This window comes from Equus przewalskii, chromosome 17, assembly GCF_037783145.1.
Source record: "Equus przewalskii isolate Varuska chromosome 17, EquPr2, whole genome shotgun sequence".
Classification (NCBI taxonomy): Eukaryota; Metazoa; Chordata; class Mammalia; order Perissodactyla; family Equidae; genus Equus; species Equus przewalskii.
The window spans coordinates 9,043,958-9,063,226 of record NC_091847.1 but is presented as its reverse complement, the minus strand read 5'-3'; the positions used below and the strand labels follow the sequence as shown (position 1 = coordinate 9,063,226).

General features: G+C 46.8%; 1 long non-coding RNA gene and 1 pseudogene across 1 annotated transcript in view; one reads left to right on the top strand and one right to left on the bottom strand.

The window, feature by feature from the left end:
• Positions 1-19,233, top strand: part of LOC139076743 (serine/threonine-protein kinase MARK2 pseudogene) — a 76,263-nt pseudogene extending 57,030 nt beyond the window's left edge.
• Positions 1-19,269, bottom strand: part of LOC139076745 (uncharacterized) — a 145,356-nt gene that overhangs the window by 78,512 nt on the left and 47,575 nt on the right. The window lies entirely within an intron of this gene.

Here is a 19,269-nt window from a genome sequence, read left to right as displayed (position 1 = left end):
ATAATTGCCATTGGTGTTCTAAATTACCTTTGGTTAAGTTGATCCATTTAGTTAGAAACGTGAATGAGTGAGGACTGTTTTTTTTGTTGTCATTGTTATTGTTTTTACATATGGCATATGAGGGGAATCTTACGTTTTGTTTTTTTTTTATTTATTTTTTTAAACTTGATTATCTTTGAATTACATTTTTTTTGGCAGGGAAAGATTCACCCTGAGCTAACATCTGTTGCCAATATTCCTCTTTTTTTTCCTCCCCAATGTCCCAGTATATAGTTGTATACTCTTGTTGTAAGTCTTTCTGGTTCTTCTGTGTGAGCCGCCACCACAGCATGGCAACTGACAGATGGATGGTGTGGTTCTGCAACTGGGAAGTGAACCCAGGCCGCTGCAGTGGTGAGCGCTGAACTTTAACCACTAGGTCATCAGGGCTGGCTCAGAACTATGGTTTTTAAATATAAAATCAGCCAGGGTCCCTGTGCAACACAGGGGGCCTCAAAATATGTTCAAACAGCCTAAACAGCCTGCAGGTTTAATGCCAGCACAATTCTAAGAGAACAGCTTAATCCGGGGTGGGGGGGGGGGGGAGTGGCGGGGGTCAGCTTGAAGGCCAAAAGCACAGTTCCAGTGGAACATCCTAATCCAAAGGCTAAACAGTCCAGTTCCACTTGAACAGCCCAGTTCCAAAGGAATGGGGCCGAAGGCTGAACAGCACAGTTCCAATGAAATGATTCAGGATCAACAGAGAATTGCAATTCAGGATCCACAACCATAGTGAGCCCCTTGCAAGTTCAGAGCAACAAAGGGAGGAGGAACTCATTCATAGAGAAGAGGAAGTGGGGAGGGCTGTTGTAAACAAAGAGTCTATTGGAGGAATTGAGAGTTCACAGTGTACTGGCTTTCCATGGGCCGAGTTTTGAGAGTCTCTCACTGGCTGAGCTTTTGCTGGGCAAGAAGAGCTGGTCCTCTTCACTTGGGCTTTGCCATCATTGTAGGGCATGAGAGCTTATTCTTCTGGCCTCCTGACTCCATTTTAAATGAAGTTTCTGTTTATTAATTTTCACATTACTTTCTTGTCCTCTCCATACCTCCTTTTCACAGAATGGCTAGCTGCTTTGCAGAAGGCTTGCTTCATAAGAGGTGGTAGTTTTCAAAGGACGTAAGAAAATGAAATTGTTGCCACCCAGGACAAGCCTCCCCTTACCACCTTCCACTTTTGCATCATCATAATAATCGCTCATTTGTCTCAGTGTGCTGCTGTATAGCTTACTTCCTCCTTTTTGAGCTGTCAGCCTTCCATGTTCATGAAGTCTCTGTCCTGTGCAGCGAAGTCTATTACTCTTTCTTAACCTTGAGTAGAGAGTACCTGTGAATTTTGACCCAAAACCCCAAAAGATATATTCATTTATTATTTATTGAGCATTTTTTGGTAATGTTTAGAATTGTGTATGAGAATAGAGGGGACAGGGAAAAACAAGACTTTTTAGAGCTTCCAGTCTAGTTGAAAGGAAATGCATTGCTGAACTTACTGGATCATCTAAGAAACCAGGTCATTTAAAATTACTCCTCCAGTGTGTTCTTCCATAGGGCATTCTGTGAGGAGGGCCTCTTCATTCAGCAGATGTCTGATAAAAATATGCAAAAAATATATGTCTTATCCTTTATTATTTGTCAGATACCGTTAAGTATATTGATTGATTAATCCTCACAATAACTTTACTTATACCTGTTTTACAGATAGAAAACCAGAGCTTAAAATAACTCGCCCTAAATCAGACAGGTAGTGAGTATTGGAGCAGGGACTAAAACCTTATCTGTCTGACCCCATGTATTCATTCAATAATACATATGTTTTAAGATTGGCATCTGAGCTAACATCTGTTGTCAGTCTTTTCTTCTTCTTCTTCCTCTCACCAAAGCCCCCCAGTACATAGTTGTACACTCTAGTTGTAGGTCATTCTGGCTCTGATGAGCAGTGCTAGGGCCGTGCCCAAGACCCGAACCAGCAAAACCTGGTCCACCGAAGCAGAGCACGCGAACTTAACTGTTCGGCCATGGGGCCAGGCTCCCATTCAGTAATAGTAATTGAGCACTCACTGTGTGCCAGACCACATTCCAGGAGCTGGAGTAAAAGCAGGGACATTCCAGTAAGAGATTCGGGGTTTGGGGACCACAAGGTGGCAGTAGCGCACACAAGCTTTATTTGGGCTGTGCTTTGACAGGTTTGCATGCGCAGTGAGGGAGTCTCTCACAACGTGTGGCCATCCAGAGGCTTAGGCACAGGGGCCACCATCCAGAAGGGGAAGGGAAGAAGGGACCCCCCCCCCCCCGGGGTATCACAGAGGAAGTTTCAGTGTCTAGGTGATGTTGCTCAGCAGCACAAAGGGAGGTCTCTGGGTTAGAGGTGTCTGAAGGGCTTGGGTTCTTTATAGCCCCAGGACTTATCCTGCATGGTTAGCACGTGCTAGGTGCAGTTTCACAGAGTATGCAATGTACCCAGACCGTAAGTGGCTAAGAGTCTGCTTATTTGGGGCATGTTTAAGACAATTGGCTGTGTAAAAATTTGAGTTTGGCACTGGCAGGCTTTTGAGCCAACAGGTCTCAGCCTGCTGTGAAGAAATAAACCTTGGAGCAAACATCCAGAAGCCGTCTGTGGCTCATATATATAATGCAGTGACCTGATTCTTATTTACTAAGTTATACTGTTTGGTACAGACTCAAGGAGACCCGAGGCGGGACTTGTGCTGGACCTCAGAGCAGAGACATGCCTGCAGGGCTCATGTAAAAGAGAAGAGAAAAGAATTAAGGCTTGGGGTGTCTGGAGAAATCTGCCTCCCCAGCTAACTTTCCTGTCTATAGACATGTTCCTCTCTTCAGAAATGATCGCCGTCCGTCCATCTCTCATCATTTCCTTCGCTCAGTCCCCAGGGGCTTTGTTCTGTTTGTTGTTGTTTTATTAATGTGAGAATGAAAAAGCAAACAAATGTATTTGTCTCAGTTATAACTTTTTCTCATGGGATCTTTCAGGACTTTGCCCTTGGTGTTGGAAACGTCTGTGGAGCCCCTTTAGGTGGAAGCCAGTTTGTTCACGGGGCTCCCGGGCTGAGGCGTGTCTGTTATGGGTTTGGCCTGTTGAGCCCTGTGACAGTGAGCTGTTGAGGTCAGTGGAGGCAACTCAGGGGTGTCGCTTCCTGCTGGGTTGGGTGTGGTCTGGCCCACTGGAGCTTTGGAGTGTAGGATGCCAAGTTGGTAGTGACTGTTTCACTGCCTGCTCCTTTAGGTCATAAAGGAGTTGTGAGGGGCAGCAATCAGGGCTTTGCCGCAGACACTGCCATGGCGCTGTGCTCTCCTACTCCCTCACCCTGGTGTTTGGATGTGATTCAGAGCAGTTGCTCTCACCGGTGAACCTGCTAAATAGAGACGTGTGACTCTCACAGTGCAAGAACCTCTGCTTTACAAAGGACTCCCCTTAATTTTTTAATCCCATGCATGTGTCCTTTAGCATCTACTGAGACAAATGATCAGAACCCACCATGACGTGTGGTCAAAGTTGGGGTATCAAACACCTTGCAGAGTCCCAGTTCTGGAGTGATCCTGCCTCTATCATTTACCACCTTTGTCCCCACGGGCAAGCTGTCTAACCTCTCTGTGCCTGTTTCATCATCTGTACAAGGAAAACAAGGATAGCTACCCTCGTAGGTGCGAGGAGCAAATGAGCAGCACATAGAGAGCAGTATACACCTGGCACAGACCCAGCGTTCAATAAATGATCGCCATTACTATTGCTCCCACTATCAATGGCAAAAGATAAGTTGATTCTGTTTCTTTTTTAAAAACACAATCAAGTGTAAAGCATTTTTTTAATTAATCACAGACTTTAAATTATTGATGGAATTATGTTACCACGTCACTGTCTTTGCAGGATTAAAAGAACATGAAGAATGAGAGACTGGGAGTATCCTTCAAGATCTGTTAGTCCAACCTTCATTTTACAGATGAAGAAATAGGCCCAATGAGAGGAGCTGCCTTTCCCAAGGTCATAGAGCTAGTTAGTGGCAGAGATGGGACTAGACATCAGTGTTCCTGCCTCCTATTGCTGCGAAGGGTGACTCGGCAGTAGTTCTTTTACAGTTGGCCTGGAAACCTCTATAACATTTAGGTCCCTAAGCAAACCATTGTAACGATCCATGTGGCAGCCTCACCTTGTGCAGTGAGTCTTGTGAGGGGGCTCAGCGGAAATGGCTGGTGGGGGACTAGAATGCCCACCAGAAGCAAGTTAGTGTAGTGGAAAAACCTTGGGACTGGCAGCCAGGGTACCCAGGGCTACGCTTGATACTATTCTAGAGATCCTGGACAAATTATTTAATCTCTGCTTCTTCAGTAGTGAAGTGGAGGTAACAGCATCTGCCTTGCCTGTACTTCATAGAGTAATTATAAAATGCAAAAGGTGAGGTGCATATGGGGTGCTTTAAAGTATAAGGAGTAATTACATAATGGCCAACGTTGTCATTGTTTGCCAGAATAGAAGGTCTTTGTAGCTGTTGGTTTCAGTATGCTCTCGTTTTGGAGTCAGTCTTCTTTGGTAGAATCCAGTTTCCTGTCTCAGGTCGTTGACTGTGGTAACTAAGGAAGATAGCAGTTAAGCTCAATTATATGGCACTGCTACAGTAGCCGAGCTCAATTAAACCATACACAGTAAGTGACATCATATGGGTTAATTATATTTTCCTTTCCCTATAAATTTGTTTTATGTTATTTATAGTTTCCTATTCATGTAGACACTAGCAGCAAACTAGGGAATGTTTGTGGCAGCAATTATAAGAACAACCTTCAGCATCATCCCGGACTCTTTTCCATTCCTTTTCTACAAAATTGTTGAGATTCTGTAGTATGTGTTGTAGAACAAATGTTTTTCTGTATGTTTGAAACTTTTCATAATAAAAAGTAAAATAATAAAATTAACTAGAGTTATCAAGGGGGGAACAATTCTAATTAGAATAAAAATGCCACTATCTGGAGAAGCCTAACAGTAACACTTGTCTTGGTGTTGTCCGGGTAAAGATTAGATGTGTTGAACTCTGGTGGTGGAGAAGAAAAGGTCCAGAAACAAATGGAATAACTTGGTTGTGTAAACAGCTGCCTATTTGTACCCAGAGCCTTGAGAAAATATTACTAAGGTATTATTTGACTGCTAGCTTGGCAGTCAACAAGGACATTTATTTGGGGTAGAATGACAAACCAGGTTATCTGGAGGTGAAGACCAACATTAATTGAGCACCTGTTACATGCCGTATGCTTTGTTTAGAAGATAGGGAAAGACAGAAAGAGAAAAGATATATATATATAAAAGAGATGTATATGTAGATATATATATAGATATATAGTTTCAGAAGGTGTCCTACACAAAATAGATCTATATTTTCTTCTGCATTTATAAATAAATCACACTCTAGTAATTTAAAACGTCAGTGAAAATTTATAGCGCATTTTATGTTTTCATACATCTTTTTGAGGATAAACCTTGAAACACTTTTATAAAAAAAGATATGTATCTCTGAAGGATTTGTATCCACTCTCCTTTTCTTGTATTAGAGCCTAAGAATTGACATCTCCTTTGCCATTTCAGGACTTTTTTGTAAGGATTCTGGGTTAACACATATATGTCTGTGATTGTTGAACTGGTTTGCCACGCTGGGTGGTGGAAAGGTCTGGATATGTAGTGACTGTGCAAAATTTGTATTTTTTCTGGAAAATTTTATTGAGGAATAAAAAAGATTTGAATAGAGAGAGAAACCTTGTTTGTCAGTGCAACACTCAATATTATAAAGATGTTGATTCTTCCCGAAGAAACCTATAAATTTGAGGTGATACTAATCAAAACAATAGCTTTCCATAATGAACTTGACAAGCTGATACTGTGATTCATTTGGAAGAGAAAATGTGTAAGAATAGTCAGGAAATTTGAAAAAGGACAGTGGAGACATGATAGAGACTCATAAAGCAAGAGCAATTGAAGAGGATAATATTGGCCTGTGTTAAATATGCATGCCATTTCAAATCAGGGAAGAATGACTATTACAGTGATAATGCTGGGATTCTTAATTTTCCATTCAGGAAAAAATATCCCTACCTTTCACTGTACCAAAAAAAAGAAAATCTGGATGGATGAAAGAGCTAAATATAAATTACAAAAGTAAGATACCAGAATTTTTTTCGCAATCCCTAGGATAGGAAGTAAGATATAAAATGATTAATAACTTTGACTACATAAAATATGAAAATGTCATAGGACCAAAAAAACCCGCCAAGTTGAAACAAAGTTGGCACACAATAGATTGGGTGGAAATACTTCTACCTGTATGGAAGTCAAAGGAGCAGACTCCTTGAAGGCAGTGACCCTGAGTGCGCCCTGTGGACCCACAGGAGAGCTGCGCGCTCGCCGTGATGGGGAAGGACTCGCTCCCTGCCTGACTGGACGCATCTGGCAGCCAGCTCAGGAGGAGAGCCTTCTCACACGCAGTACCTGCCCTGTCTCCTCCACTTCTTAGGATGTTTACAAGCCCCGTCGGAAATACAAACGCCAGCAGGGAGCAGAGGAGCTGCTTGATGAAGAATCTCGAATCCATGCTGCACTTTTGGAATATGGCAGGTAATGGATGGGACCCTGTCTAAAGTGTCTGTTTTTTAGAACCATTGGAAAGAAAAGCTAATTTGAATGGCTTCATTGCGATTAACTTGGTTGACTTTTACCTGATTGACTTTGCTGTTTTTGGCCCTAGATTTCCAGCGTCAGGGGCTTTTCTCTCTCAAGTTGTTAGCCAAGTTTCCTGATGGTGCTAGAGACCTGACTTTTGAAATTCCTCTCCGGAATTGCGGGCGTAACAGGGAGCCCTGGCTCTGCCTTCCTTGGGGGTTGGGGTGTTCGGGGCATTTGCAGCAGCGGGGGAGGGTCTGCACTTCGTGCCCCCGCCATTTGTTGAAATCTTTAGATAAACTAAAGAATTGAAAGCAGTTATAGCAGTTTTACTTCCTTAAGTGTTAGAATAAGAGTTTTGGTTTCCTGTGAAGAATTGTCCTAACCAGAAAAAAGAATTTAGAAATGGTTTGTTACTTCTTAAAAAAGTCTCTAATTTTTAAAAAAGCAATCTTAGATGCTCAGTTTTTATGTGAAACACACACACGGAAGTGCTTCTCCTCACTGAATTTTTGGTTGACCCTGGGTGTTGACCTTCGTTCATGTCCTGCGTTTTCTACTTAGGGTGACTGACTCCTTGATGTGAGTGTGCCTCCTTGTGCTTCTTCCTTTATGCTGGAAGTGGTTGCTGTGCGCTGCCTCACAACCCAACCCTCCTTGGGTGGCTGGAACTAACAGCACTACCACCTAGTGTCTCCCTAAATGAGCACCCGATGGCTTCCCCCTCTGGGGTAATGGAACCAGCGGAAATTAGGCTTAATTGGCTTAATTATTCCATCTTTCAAATGGAATTGCAATCACCACTCTGTTTTTGTTTTTGAGGGAGTAGTGTGGGGTCAAGTCCTTCCTTCCCAAGGATGAAAACTAGTCTGTTTTCTAACTAGTTGTTAGTTCTGTCCCTAAGCCTCCTGGTGTGTCGACTGCCCCCACAGCTGACAAGTTGCTGCTGTGAATTGAACTCCTCTTCTGAGTCAGGCAGTACCAGAGCAGCTACGTAATTTATGGGACCCAATATAAATGAAAATGCAGGTCCCCTTGTTAAGAATTATTAATAATGATTAATTGTCAAGAATTTCAAGACAGCAACAACAACCAAGTGTGGGGCCCTTCTGCCTGTGGGGGCCCTGTGCAGCTGGACGGTTGCACGCCATGGGCACCGTGATGGGGTCTTTCTAGCCAAGCCCAAGCTGCAAGTGAGTAGATGAGGCTGCACTGCTCTGGGTGACCCAGAGCTGGAGAGACAACCTCTGTGAATGTCACGTGTTCCAGAGCCAGAGTACTTAGGGGAATGTTGTGCTGTTTGTTAGTTTGTATTGTTCATACCTCCATTTTTTCCAATATCATGGATCCTCCGATGTTCCTGGGAGTGAAAAGGAGTCAGAGAGTTGGTAAATGACCCACCTCACGGAGACCATCCTGACGCTATTTAGATACTTTGTTTTGAAATCCTCAGTTTCCAATTGGATCTTTTGCATGCATGGTAGATGGTAGCTGTTATCACCTTGTGAGGGCTAGGTAAATTTGAGACATCCTCTGCATCCTCAGGAGTGCTTGGTGCAGTTTGAGGCCAGAGTCAGGCTGGGCTTTCTTTACGGAAGGGAGCAGGGCACAGCTTCTGTTTGTGACTCCTCTCACATTTGGAGGGTGAGAAAGGGGCACAGTGTCGCAGTACCAATCTTAGTTCCTGTTGGTGGGTCATGCTGAGTTCTCCTGATTTCTAAGACGAGGGTAGGTGTGTGATGAGGATTTTTTGTTTTTGTTTTTTTGGGAGAGGGATTATTTTGCTTTCTGTGGAGCTTTCTGGCAATGAGAGAGTGGGTTTCTGAGAGGTGGGCAAATGGATACTTAGGACATTTGATAGTTTTTTTAGCTCATTCTCCTTTGTGAGAATGATAAAGACAGCATTCAGAAGGGTTAAAAAATAATTTGCCCAAGGTCAACTACTAACGGTTAAGAACTATTAAGAGCCTCAGACTGTGACTTGAACTCAGGTTTGTTGGGCTCTAAAAGCGTGTCATTATCGTTATCTACAAATATTGTTTGAGCCTCCAGTGAGAGTCTGGCTCTTGGTTTTAGAAAGACAGGTGTAGTCTTAGTTATTTGGTCTGAGACCGAATAAGAAAGGAGTGGTTGTTAAAACTGACAGAGTATATTGGATAAAGTTAAAGTGCCAACAAGTGTGTTTTGTTTTCCTTCTTTGGCAAGCCCCCTCCCCTCCTTTCTGGCTCTCCGACTCTTTCCTCAGGGTTCTGTTCAGAACTCTCCACTGCATGGAGACCTTTCCCCTTAAATGAGGATTACATAACAATATATATGTGAATAACTGTGAACAGTTTGCCTTATGTAGAAAATGGTAAATGTCAACTCTTGGGTGCTATCTGTCATCACCATTATCACCATCATCATTAGCAGCAGCAGGTTTCTGTTCTCAAATGCCCTTAAATGGGACCTTTAGATTCAAATGAGGATGCTATCCTGAGCCTCTCCTTTCAGTTCTCCTTGTCCCTAAATACTCAGTACCCCTAGCACCAACCCTCCCTCCAGCCCCGTTATTCTTACTCTTAGTCCCTCTGCCTTCCCTTCCCCAGTCAAGCAAGGCTGGCCCCCTGCTGGCTCTGGGACTCACTCTGCTGTATCCTGCCTCTCCCTTTATGTTGTGGCATCCCTTACTTGCTCATCCCCACCTAGGAATCCAGATCCCCCATCTGTTGTCAGGACTTCTGTTTTCCTCTTCATCTCACCTCTTGATCAGAGGGAGAGTATTTTGACTCCGAGAGGAAGAAAGTCTGAAAATAGAGTTTCCTCTTTGGGCTGAAGAGCACTCGTCAGCCGAGGCCCACAGTGCATCTGGCTTTGAGGTCAGCATTGCAGCTTATTCCTCCTTTTAGACTTTCAGTGGCTTAAATAAGGCTGAGCTTTAAGCCTGGTCAGCCCTGCTGAAGGCCTTAAGGACCGTGTGTCCATTAAAAACATGTTTGAGTATGTTTATTCAAATGTTATGCTGTTGGAAAAACAAAACTCATAGTTTTGATTTTTGACTTAAAATTGAAACTCTGTAATATTTCAGTTTTATTATGAGTCCAGTCAACTTTTAGGAGCCAATTTAAACACCTAACCATGCTCTACAAACTGCCGCTGTGGGGAAATGCATTTTATGTGCAGTGTGTTTGACTTGCAAGTGGAATTTTGAAGCACAGCCACTAGAGGCTGGAGTTAGCCTTCTCTACACTATTTGATGCTTAATTTTGAGTTGCCTTGAATTCATTCTGTACTTAGTAAATGAAATATGATGTGCCTGTCCCGGGCTGTTTGTGTCCTCTCTGATGTTGAGGCCCATGACATGCTCATAGAAGGTAGTTAATAAATGCTTGTTGGATGAACGAAGAATAAGGCCCACAGTCCTTAATATTTAGGGCTTTTTTAATGTTCCTATTTTGTTCTGGGTAGCAGATCGTTTGATATTTGTCTTAATTTGTCCTGGGGCAATTGTTCTTGATGTTTAGTTTGTTTTTTAGAACTGTGAGTTCCCACATGGTAGCCACTAGCCACACATAATGGAATATTATTCATCCTTGAAAAAAGAAGGAAATCGTGCCATTTTAACAGCTTGGGTGAGTCTGGAAGACGTTATGCTAAGCGAAGGAAGGCAGACATAGAAGGAGAAATACTACATAATACCAGTTACTGGAGGCATCTAAAACAGTCAGACTTACAGAAGAAGAGAGTAGAGTGGTGGTTGCCAGGGGCTGGGGAAAGGGGAAATGGAGAGGTGTCAGTCAAAGGGTTGTCAGTGTCAGTTACTCAAGGTGAGCATGTCCTGGAGAGCTACTGTGCCTCTGGGTACTAGTGCTGGGTGTTGTATTTAAAACTTTGCTCAGAGGGTAAATCTTATGTTAGATATTCTTATCACACACACACACAGTAATAAATAAAAAGGGTGGAGGAAACTTCTGGAGGTGATGGATACGTTCATGGCATAGATGGTAGTGATGCTTTCACAGATGAATACTCATCTCCAAAGTCATCAAATTGTGTGTGTTAAATCTGCACAGCTTTTGCATGTCGATCATACCTCAAGAACATGGTTTAAACAAAGTAAGAGTGGGTAAAGAGGAAACTGACTTAGTTTAGAAAGCTGCTGCAGGCCTCGTGGACAAGGTGACTGGGACGTTTTTACACTCCCTGCTGAGTGAGCAAAGCTGGCATAGGATGATATAAACCGTCATTTTGACCATATAACAAAATGGATAGAATGCAAAGTCCGGAAGGAAACATGCAAAAATATTACAGTGATTACTTCCAGGCAGTGGGATTATAGAAGATTTTTACTTATTTTTCTTAAACTTTCCTGTATTTTTTTCACACGAGACAAACAATAGAGGTGATTTCAGAATCTGAACTTGTGCCAGTCTCAGTGATTAGTTGCAGACGACAGAATCCATTCTTTCTGGTTTGAGCAGAGGGGAATCTGTTCATGGGTGCTAGGACTGAGATGCCAGGACTACCAGGGGACCAAGCTTGGATGCCCCATGGCCACGGACAACACTAACAGTCACCTGGACAATCAGTAAGCCCGCCCTCGACTGTTGCCGTGGAAACCCCACTGCCTGTGATGCTCAGGCCCAGACACTGGAGCATGCTGCTGTGGGAGAACCGGACCCTCTGTTCCCTGCCAGCCAGGAGCCCCATCCTCCACCACCTTGGGGGGCTCCCTTCCACCTTTTTTTTTTTTTAAAGATTTTATTATTACCTTTTTCTCCCCAAAGCCCCCCGGTACATAGTTGTATATTCTTCGTTGTGGGTTCTTCTAGTTGTGGCATGTGGGACGCTGCCTCAGCGTGGTCTGATGAGCAGTGCCATGTCCGCGCCCAGGATTCGAACCAACGAAACACTGGGCTCCCTGTAGCGGAGCACGCGAACTTAACCACTCGGCCACGGGGCCAGCCCCTAACTTCCACCTTTTAAATCTCGGGCAGGCATCTGTCCAGAGGAGCTGAGGCCACTGGCAGAACCCTGGCTGCAAGGGAGTCAGGAAGGTGCAGGTTTCAGTTTTTTCCAGAGACTCCCATGCAGCGAAGCACAGAAGGAGGGGCTCGGCACACATGTTGAGTGAATCAGCCTGCAGGGTCCACCAGAGAAGTGAAATAAGAGTGAAAAACATGATCAGTTGTACCTTCACCCTCCGAAGGCCCCGTGAAGGCTCAGTTATCTATTGTCCTATAATAGGGGACAGCAGGAAGCTCCCTCTTTGTCCCAGGAGCACTGGCTCTCAGAGCACCTAGCCTCCACAGTGCACACTGGCCTGACTTCCCGCTGTTACTATCATCCTTGATCCACAGACTAGCAAACCGAGGCTCCTACAGGTTGGGTGACTCATGCTGCTTGGGGCTGGGACCAGGAAGGACTGACTCAGGGCTCGTGCTTGTTCCCTGTCATATTCTGGCTTCTCAGACACGGGACGTCAGAGTGATGGGGCTGCTGCTTTGCCGCATTGCTGCACCTCAGCCATTTGTCAAGGAGCCTCTGTACTGTCTTGGAATGTGGGGACCCTACAGTGAACCTAACAAATCCCCTGTCCTCACGGGGGCTTCCTCCTAACAAGAAAGGCAGAGACGGTAAACAGACGTGAGATGGCTCCAGGGGCCCTGAGTGAAAGCTGCCAAGCGGGGGGATAGCGGAGAGGCTCTGAGGAGGGGTCTCTCTCCTGCTGGGTGACAAATGACCCCAACACTGAGCAGCTACTGCAGTAAGTGTTTATTTTCTCGTCTCTGTGGGTCAGGAGCACAGGGGCAGCATGGCTGGGCAGCTCTGACTCAGGGCTCTCGTGGGGTCAGTGAGGATGTCAGCTGTGGCCGCCTCGTCCCAGGGCTGGAAATCTACCTGTAATCTCCCGTGTGTGGCTGGCGGCAGGAGGCATCAAGTCCTCACCATGTGGGCCCCTCCACAGGGCCGCTCACAGGTAGGGGATCTGGCTTCCCCCAGGAGAGATGGAGATGGAGATGAAGGTTGAGGTATGCACATGCACACGCACACACTCACACATATGCACACACACCCTGCCCTGCCTGCTTTCCTCCCGCACAGCTGTGATGAAATGGAGAACAAAGCGAGGACAAACACCCTCTCCCGTTGTTCCCAGACCACCCTTCCTCCCCGTCCACAGCTTGCTTTCCTTCAGGCTTCCTGAGAATGGCCTTGGAGAGTCGTCCCGCTGACAGAGAGCTGTCTGCTCCTTGTCCCTGTCCCCTGGAGCAAGGAGACAGCACAAGTTTCTGCTGGCCATTCCAGTCTTCCATCACCTGCCAGCACAGGGGGCTTTGTGGTAGGCACCGATGCCCACTTGGAATTGCTGGACAGGGCGTCCAATGTCCTTCTAGAACAAGGGGTTTCCATTCAGGCAGCTGGAGCACACATCGCTGGGAACTCCATGCTTTGGATCTTATTTGCTGTTGGCGAGTTCTCAGGGCGGGGGTGGGGGGTTGGGCGCTGGCAGGGGAGGCTGGGGGCGTCCACCTGTGACAAGGGGCCTGGATGTGGGAGGAGCAAAGTGGGGGCTCTCTTCTCCTTTTTAAAATAGTAATCCATCACTTTGTTAGACAATTGCTCATTTTTTTTCCGTTTCAAAATTATGATATAGACACACAGAAGACACACAGTGTATACGCATACATATGTGTATGTGTGTGTACAGTTTAAAGATTCATGTAGTGGAGATGTCTGTATTCACCCTCTGTGTCAGTAGATGGGATATTGCTAGCAGCCCAGAAGCACTTGTATCCCCCCTGACAACAGCCCCTCTCCCTGGGGTGACTGTCAGTGCCCTGACTTTGTGACAGTCGTGTCCCTCCTCAGCCTCATAGTCTCACTCCCCAGGGGCACGTTCAGCTGAGGCGTTGCATTTTCCCCATTTTTCTCCTTTACGTAAAGTGCAATGTGCACCCTGTTTGCGGCCTGGCTGCCTGGGTGACTCACTCGGCTGCTGGGGGTGGCCAGGGTACCTGCATTCTGGTGGCTGTTTTGTGGTCCTTGTGTGGATGGGCCATATTCAGCCATTGTCCCATTGAGACATGCAGGCCCATTCCAGCTTGGGGCTCCGAGAGCACACCACCCTAGGCCGTGTCCCACGCTTCACTGGCATTTATACCTGGGAGCAGAACTTCTGGGTCCAAAGGTGCTCTGACCTTCCTGGGCAGTGCCACTGTCTTTTCTAAACCAGAGCACGTGTGCGCAGGTCCTGTGCGGCGTTCAGGGAGGTGCAGCGTCCTCCAGGAGGATCAGCTGCAGAACAGCCTGGGTGGAGAGGAGAGCAGCCGGCTGCTCAGAGAGGGATGGATGGCGGAGGCCTGGCCGAGGGTGTGGAGGGCAGTCAGTGATGCCGCTGCATAGAGCCGCGGCTGCTGAGAGGGACAATGGCAGGCATTAAGTCCATGGAGCTTTCCAGGCAGGAGCAGGGGTGGGCAGGGGCTTTGAGGCTGGGGGCATCTGTCAGCTTGGCAGCCACAACAGAGTGCCATAGACGGCCACGTGAACAACAGAAGTTCATTTTCCTACAGTTCTGGAGGCTGCAGGCCCCAGATCAGCATCTGGCAGGGCGGGTTCCTGGGGGGACCCCTCCTCCTGGCTGGCGCCTTCTCCCCAGGGCCTCACGTGGTGGAGAGATCATGCTCTCGTCCCTTCTTCTTGTCAGGGCACTGGTCCTACCGAGCTAGGGCCCCACCCTCATGGCCTCATTTAGCCCCTAGCACCTGCTCACAGGCCCCGTCTCCAGCTACAGCCACCCTGGGGGTTAGGGTTTCAACATAGGAATTAGGGGAGGGCACAAACATTCACCCAGTAACGGGGGCTTCGGGGCCTTTGAGGAACTGGAGCCTGCATGGAGCAAGTGGGGAGGGGTGTTGTGGTTGTCTGTCGTTGTGTAACAAACCACCCACAATGTTAGTGCTTTAAAACGAGAATCATCATTTATTCACTCACGATTTCAGTTTGGGCTGGGCCCAGGGGGACAGCTCCTCTCCGCCCTCTGTGACATCAGCTGAGGCCTTGCTCACAATGCTGGCAAGTTGGTGCTGGCTGACAAGCTGGGAGCTCAGCGGGGCTGATGGCCAGGGGCCTTGGTCCTCTGCCATGTGGCCACGTGGGCTTCTTCACAGCGTCATGGCTGGTTCCTAAGAGAGAGAAAGTGCCACTTGCCAATCTTTTTCAAGGTTAGGCCTGAACCTGGCAGGAGTGTCATTCCTTCCATCGTAGAAATCACAGAGTCCAGGTACAGCTACTGGCCATTCCTACCACAGACCTCGCCTTTTTGGGAAGAGAATAAAAATTATACATATTTAAGGTGTACAACATGTTTTGGTACTCCGATACATAGTGAAATGGTTGCTATAGTAAAGCTAATTAGCATGTACATCTCCTCACATAATTGTCTTTTTTTTTTCTTGGTGCAAACACCTGAAATCCATTCTCAGCAAATTTCCAGTGCATGAGACAGCAGTGTTATTACTGCTGCACGTTAGCTCTCTAGACTGACTCATCCTGCTAACTGCAGCGTGTGCCCTTTGACCCCTGCTCCCATTTCCCCCAAGCCTGCCCCTGCTGACCACACAGGCCTCGTCTTCTCTCGGCCGTGTGCGGTGGGAAACATGCCACCTTTTATGCTGGCCTCACATCCTGGGCTAAAGATCTTCATGTCCTTGAAGTGCATATTGCCTAGCTCTTTCTCCAAGCCTGCACCACCCCAAATAGTTAAGACACGGTGGAGCACCCCAAAGCTGGGACAGTCAGGGCCAGCTGTCTCAATTGCTGGACATTGCTCTGTGGCGAGTGCACAGGACTCTCCATGGCGAGACTTGCAGTGGAGTGTGTGCTTTTTTCTGGCGTGGGGTCCATGGCTTTGATCACATGCTCTGATGGGGCTCTCACCCAGAGAAGGGGTGCCGTGATCGTGACCACAGATCTGATCGGACCAGCTCTGCAGTGTGGCTGTGAGAGGAGGATGGTCTGTCCAGCCTCTCTGAGCCGACCTCACAGAAGCCACGGTGCATCACGTGCCTGCTCCCCACCTGCCACTTAGCAGGAGCCAGGAGTGCGGGTATCCAAATTCACTCACTTTTGTGTTTTTGTTCAGTTTTTTCTTGTTGAAAACCAGAGAGACATGAAAGTAGGAAAAACAGTATAATGACTACTGCCCCCATGTGCCCAGTTCCAGCAATTATCAGCTCCTAGCTAGTCTCGTATCATCTATCCCCCCTCCTTCTTCCCCCTTTCAGATTATTGTTCTCAGTGTTTTTATAGACTAGAACACACACTGCACAGTGCTTCTGTCCTCAGTGTGTGCATGGTGGGTTTGCACACTGTGAGCTCACCTGGTTAGAATCCTAGTACCCACTTCTGATGTGTGGATAGGGGGGCAAAGTGTTCCCACACCACCAGCAATTCCCTGACATCTGACAATTCCCTGACAGTTCAACTCAATTGGGACCCTCTCCACTGGAGTCAGCATACTTACTTGGACCAGAGACCTTTATTTCTGCATAAGGTGTCAAGTTACGCTCCCCTGTGGTTTCCTTTCAGCCTGAAGGACTCCCCTTGCTGGAGGCAGGTCTGGTGTACAGCACTCTCTCAGCCGTGGTTTCTATGGGAATGTCTTAATTCCTCCCTCATGTTTTAAGGACAGTTCTGCCAGATATAGGATTCTTGGTTGGATTCTTTTTTCCTTCTGCACTTTGAGTACGTCAGCCCATGCCCTCTGGCCTCCAAGGTTCCTGGTGAGAAATCAGCTCCTGATCTAACTGGGGAAAATAGGAGGAAAGCTCTCTTCCTCTCAGCTCTGTGAACGTTAATGATGTCCCTTCGCATGTCTTATGCAACACAACATTTTCCTATAGTATTATACTATCAGTTAAGTTGTAGGATCATTTTCAGATTAATCAGAATTTAAGGAAAAGGAATTGAATATTTGAAGTCTAGTCGTTATGAGGTCTTTAAAAGCCAAATATGATTACATACTTTTAAATTAGAAGTGAAAAGGCCATTGAAGCATCCTACAGATTTTAATTGCTAATAAAGGGAACACCACTCTCTAATATCCCACACAAGTAAAAAACTCTTTGGGGTCCTTTTTCTTAAGAGTAAAGGGGTCTTGAGACCAAAAAGTGAGCCAACCACTGGAGTCTATCCCCAGCCATGCCTGGTGCCTTTCTTGCTCTGACCTCATAAGGAGCCACTATGATGGAATTTAAGGAGCCACTATGATGGAATTGATGAAAACCTATATCAGCCTCTGGGTGGGGTTTGGTTTTCGGTCTTTTGCCCAGGCAGCTGTTTTGGTGACCTGTTGGTAGACCGCACCCAGCTTGTTTTCTCCGATTTTTCCCCCATTTTGTTTATTTTTTCATCTGCTGTTTTTTCTTCTTTCATTTTTATTTTCTTTTTGATTTTTCTTTGTTCTCCTTTCTCCTTTTTTTATTTTTTGTCTTTTTCTCATTTTTCTTTTCCTTTCTCTCAGTTTTTTCTTTTTCTCTATTTTTGTTTCTTTTTTCATTTTTATTTATTATTTTCTTTTTTATTTTTCTTGGTTCTCCTTTCTCACTTTTTTCTATTTTTCTCATTTTTGTTTTTCTGATTTTTTATTGTTTTATTTTTCTCTGTTCTTTTCTTGTTTTAATTTCTATTTATTTTTTTATTTTTCTCATTTTTTATTTTTGTCTTTCTAATTTTTCTTTTTACTTTTCCCTTTTTTTCTTTTTCTCCATTTTTCTTCGTTCTTTGCTCATTTTAATTTTTTTCTTGGTTTTTGTTGTTTCTCCCATTTTCTTTAATTTTTTTAGTTAGTACTTTTAGTATTAGTGCAGTTAGTATAGTTCGTATTTTTAGTGTAGATAGCACAGTTAACATATTTCTTATAGTTTGTATTATTTGTTACTAGAGTTAGTTAGTATAGGTGCCCTTCTTAGAATCATTAGTGTTAGTTACTTTTGTTTATTAGCCTAATTAGTAAGTAGGGAGTAGTGTTAGTTAGCGTTAGTTTCAGGTCACCATGTCTCTGGGCCTGGCGGCCGCCTCTGGCAACAGTAAGACCCATGTAGCCAGTTACAAGCTGCTAAAGACCATCGGGCAGAGCAGCTACTGCAAGGTGAAGCTGGCCCGGCACCTGCCCACCGGGACCGAGGTGGCGGTTAAGATGGTGGAGAGGAGTGGGAAGAGCGCCTCCAGAGCAAAGGCGCTGCACTGCGAGGTCCAGAGCCTGAAGACCGTGCGCCACCCGAACGTGCTCAAGCTGCTGGAGGTCGTGGCCACAGAGGAGACGTCCTGCATCGTCAGCGAGCTCGTGAGTGGAGGAGACCTGCTGGACCACATCCGGAAGAGCGGCCCCATGGCGGAGGACGAGGCCAGAGGGAAGTTTCGGCAGCTCGCCTCGGCCCTGGAGTACTGCCACCGGAAGGGCGTGGTGCACCGGGACCTGCGGCTGGAGCACGTGCTTCTGGATGGCGAGGGCAACGTGAAGCTGTCGGGCTTCGGCAGCAGCGCCGTGTTCCTGGGCCAGGAGCTGAGCACCCAGTGCGGGAGCCCCTGGTACGCGGCCCCGGAGACCTTGCAGGGCCGAGCCTACGCCGGGCCCCCGGCGGACGTGTGGAGCCTGGGCGTGGTGCTGTTCTTCCTGCTCACCGGGGCCCCGCCGTTCTGGGGGTGTGACCTGGCGACGGTGCGCAGGCGGGTGCTGAGTGGGAGGTTCCCGCTGCCGATGTTCCTGTCCTGGGAGTGCAGGAACCTCCTCGGCAAAATGCTCACCCTCCACCCACAAAAAAGAATAAGTATCCGGAAAATCCTGAAGGACCGCTGGGTGAATATGGGGCAAGAGAAACTGCGGCCCTACAAGGAGCTGCCCTTTGACACCAGGGATCCCTGGGTAATGAGTGTAATGCTGAGCATGGGGTTTCAGCAGGACAGGATAGAAGACTCTTTAAAAAACAAGCGATATGACTCCCTCATGGCCACGTACTTAATGCTTAGTGACAAGAAACCACGGGTGGTGGGCCACAGCATCCTCGTAAGACCTTATGTGCCTCCCGTGGACCCCAGCAGCCGCAGCTTCTCCCTCACCTACTCGGTGCAGCTGAAGGCGTCTGCGTGCGCAGGGAGACGCCATCGCATCAAACCTGGCTTTCCCGCCTGGCTCTGCAGGGCTGCAAACCAGCATCAGCTGCCTGAGGGGAACGCGGAGTCAGAGCTGAAGGCCACAGAACCTGCCAGGATCCTACCAGGCCTGGAGTCCAGGACCTCCACCCCCGGCCCAACCCCCCTGCGTGGGCCTGGGGCCTTCCCCTCCACCCACAGCACCAGCAACATTCCAGGGGGCCCAGAGGTCACATGCCGTGGCAACCTCCTCCATGCTGGGCAGCGTGAGGGGGCAAGGCCAATCTCTCCTTCTGGCCCCACCCAGGGCCGGTGGCGGGCTGCTGGGAGCTTCTTAAATTTCCTCAGAGAGTGGTGTTGTTGCCTGGACCCCAAAAAGATACTTTGAAGTAAGAAGTACCTTTGTAAAAGATATTTGTTCTTCATTTGTTTAAGCTTAGTGTCTG